The sequence below is a fragment of the Sciurus vulgaris genome, assembly GCF_902686455.1.
Source record: "Sciurus vulgaris genome assembly, chromosome: 12".
Classification (NCBI taxonomy): Eukaryota; Metazoa; Chordata; class Mammalia; order Rodentia; family Sciuridae; genus Sciurus; species Sciurus vulgaris.
This window is the reverse complement of record NC_136473.1, coordinates 48,867,163-48,870,581: the sequence shown is the minus strand read 5'-3', so window position 1 is coordinate 48,870,581 and position 3,419 is coordinate 48,867,163. Positions and strand designations below refer to the sequence as shown.

At 39.9% G+C, this 3,419-nt stretch overlaps 1 pseudogene across 1 annotated transcript; it reads right to left on the bottom strand.

Annotated features, from left to right (window-relative positions):
- Window positions 1-285: 285 nt before the first annotated feature.
- On the bottom strand, window positions 286-2,312 carry LOC306641382 (melanoma inhibitory activity protein 2-like; annotated as a pseudogene). Its single transcript has one exon. The product of its transcript is annotated as a melanoma inhibitory activity protein 2-like (transcript).
- Window positions 2,313-3,419: the final 1,107 nt, after the last annotated feature.

Here is a 3,419-nt window from a genome sequence, read left to right as displayed (position 1 = left end):
GATTACATATATATATTCATTATACATATATATATTACATATATATATTACATATATATATTCATTACATATAAAACTCCACTGTTGTTTATGTAATAATTGATTAACCAAATTAAGATTTATACTATGTATTAAAATAAAATGGAAATAATTTACTCATAAGATTCATATTTAAGTCATCTTTATTTACAAAGTACCATCCTAAGGATGAGAATTCCATTAAACTTCAATCGGAGCAAAAGTAGAGTCACTTAAGTAAAAGCAGTTAAACTAAAATAAGATAAGTCAAATTACTTTGAAAGAAAGATCAAAAATATTGTCAAATTTCTTGCTGTGGTTCTGGATCTTCAACAGCAGGCTCATTTGAAGGTGAAATGGACCCTGAAGGGAACTCACTTCTACTTTCAGAATGTGGGGGTGGGGGAAAATCCAGCTCTTGGGAAAAGATGAGGAAAATGCCTCAGTGAATAGATGTTTCACACTGGGAATGGAAGGGGTGGGGCCACGTGGGAAATAATCTCCAGATGCTCCACACATGTTTCCTGGAGGAGGTGGAGGAAGGAAAGATCCTCTTCTCATGAAATTCCTCCTTGCATTTACTCGAAGGGATGGATTTCTGACTGGAATGAGAGGTACAAAAAGAAAGCCAGAGCCAGCTGCTTGATTTTCAGCAGGGCGAAATGAATCCAGCACATTTAAATGATCAAGATCATGTTTGATATTATTTCTGCTGGATTCCATTTCTAAAGACATACGCCCATCCAATTTATACAAAGAAGACATCTTAAGCCTTCTGAGTTGTGCTGGTCCGGATAGCCTACCATAATCATTAAAATATCCATCTTGCCTCTGTAGAGGAACAGGTAGATCAGAATACTTTGGACCTGGTGGAGGGCTCATCATCTTACAGTCCAGTTCCCATAGAGATGACAGGGTCACAGTGTCAGCACGTGCTCTATGAGAATCATAGAAGAGAATCTGCCTCTTATAAAAATGAATGGTACTCTCCAATTCTTCCTCCAAATCTTTGGCTTGCTCTCTACAGGTCTCTAGCTGTTTAGCTGCGAGGCTGATCCTTTTATCCACTTTGCAAGTCTCTCCTCTTCCTCGAACCAGCACTCTTCCTCTGCTATTAATTTCCCGAGGAGTTTCATTTCATTTTCTTCATACAGTTCCATCATTAATTTAAGTTTCTGCTGAAGCTTCTGGTTCTCATTTTCAAACTGTGTATTTTCTGACCGCAAAGATTCTCCTTCAGTCTGAAGATTTTAATACGTTCTGTAAGATCATCTTTCTTTCATCTACTTCAGATAATGAAGTGTAAATTTGATTTCTTTCTCCTAAGGTTTTTAAAGAGGCATTTAACTTAACAGCATGAACCAGTTCCTTTGAAGATCCTTTGGCTGATTTCCTAAGTGAGCACCACTTTCTGACTCACTCTTCACTTCCAACTTTAAGTTACTGTCATCTGTTAGGTCTTCTCCAGGCACAGGAGCCCCATCCTTCATCTTTAGCAAGCGTTCCGTCACAGACTTAATGTGATTTTCTATATCACTTAGAACTTCTTCTGCCTGTACTTTAGAGTCTTCCAATGTTATCTTCTGTTTATGAAGGTCACTCACTTTTTCCTTCCATACTTCAGCTTCTTGTAAAAGGAGTTTGTGACTTTCCTGAAGCTGGTTATTCTCACTCGAAGCCTCTTTTATTGCTACCTTCAGTTCTTTTTCATTCATTTGAAGTATTCTGAAGGTTGTTTTAGCTTCAGATACTTGTGACTTGAGGGATTTTGATTCCTCTTCTAGGGACTTTATCGTTTTTGCTATATCCACCATCAATTCATCCTGTTCAGAACGTTTAGATTTCTCTTCTTTTAGCTCTTTTTCTAGAATGAGTATTTCATCTTCAAGTTTAGATTTGGACTGATTCAGCTTTTCATACGTTGCCTCCAAAGTTTGTGCTTCTACTGACTCCTTCACAAAACTCGCATCCTTTAAGGATGACTCCAAGCCGTCATAACCTTTTGAACAAGACTAAATTTTTCAAGTAGTTTGCATTTTTCTGGGGAAAGTAGTTCAGAAACTTTAGAGCCAGTTTTCTTCCACGGAAAACCTGCTTCTAAAAGACTGAACACTTCTCCACAAAAACAAGAGAGCAACAAAAAATCCAACAGCTGCACGTATCACCAACGACCAAGGAAAGACACCAGGGTTAGGGCCTGCTCTTACATCTTCAGGCAATGCTGACGCAACCCTGAATATTTCTTCCAGACCCAGGCCCAAGCAAGGCTGAGGGTCAGCCCTTGGCCCCTCCATTGCACCAAAACTCATTTGCCAACTACATCCTGCCCAGCCAAAAAAACAGGCTACAGACGATAGGCTTTCTGTTGGAGCCCAAACCTGCGTGGTCTGACCACGCAGATCACAGGGAGCCAAATGACCAGGAGGCTAGGGAGTTACAGCAACTGGCCACCAAGGGCTTTGTGAGCTCATGCTGTCCTTGTGAGCTCACAGGCCCACCCCTCCCCCACACAGGGCATAGCAATGAAGCCCCTCCCACTGGAGGTCAAGACCCACCCACTCCTCCATTTGGTTTAGGCCAGGCTGCAGCTGACCCGATTATGCAGTAGTTATTCTGTACTCTCATATTATTTTCCAGTTTGACATGACTAAAATTCTAGACCTTAGTGAACTTTTTTAGAGCTTTTATGCCATATTTTGTTTAATGGCTCATTCCTTTCCATCACCTCCCCTGTTCTTTCCTTCTCTCCCTTTCCCTTCCCTCCCTGTCCTTTTCTTGCGCTGTTAGGGGTTAAACTCCAAGGGCTTGTGCAAGCCAGGCAAGCTACACTAGGCTTCATCCCTGGCCCTGTTGACACTTTCTATGGAAGTAATTTGAATGACTTCCATAGAGACACCCCTGTTAGATTACTTGAAAAGTAATTTTAGAAGAGTTTCTAACACGGGCACAAATTAGCTATGACAACTTAGTTTTTAAAACTACAGCATATCTAATGTTTCTACAAAGGAGGAGCTTAAAACTTGAGTTGTGGGCTGGAGATGAGTCTCAGTTGGTAGAGTGCTTGCCTACCATGCAACTCACCAAAAACAAAAAACAAAAGACAAATGAGTTCTTTTTCATGTCAGTTTTCTAGACTACTATTTAAGAGTCTTCAAAATATTTTTCAGATGTTCATTTGACTTCTCATACTACTAAAAAGGCCTATCTGGCTGGTGGCTCTAAATGTATACCAAAGAGGATAAGACATGGGCTCTTTGATATGCTTTTAGCTCCTGAAGTAAATTATGTAAGACAAATAGTTCATTGCTTCATGTAAATAAAAGATAATCCCAATATACTTTTTGACTCTGGGTTACCCCTTGAGTTGCTGATGAGACCAGATCTAATGTTTGAAGGAAAAC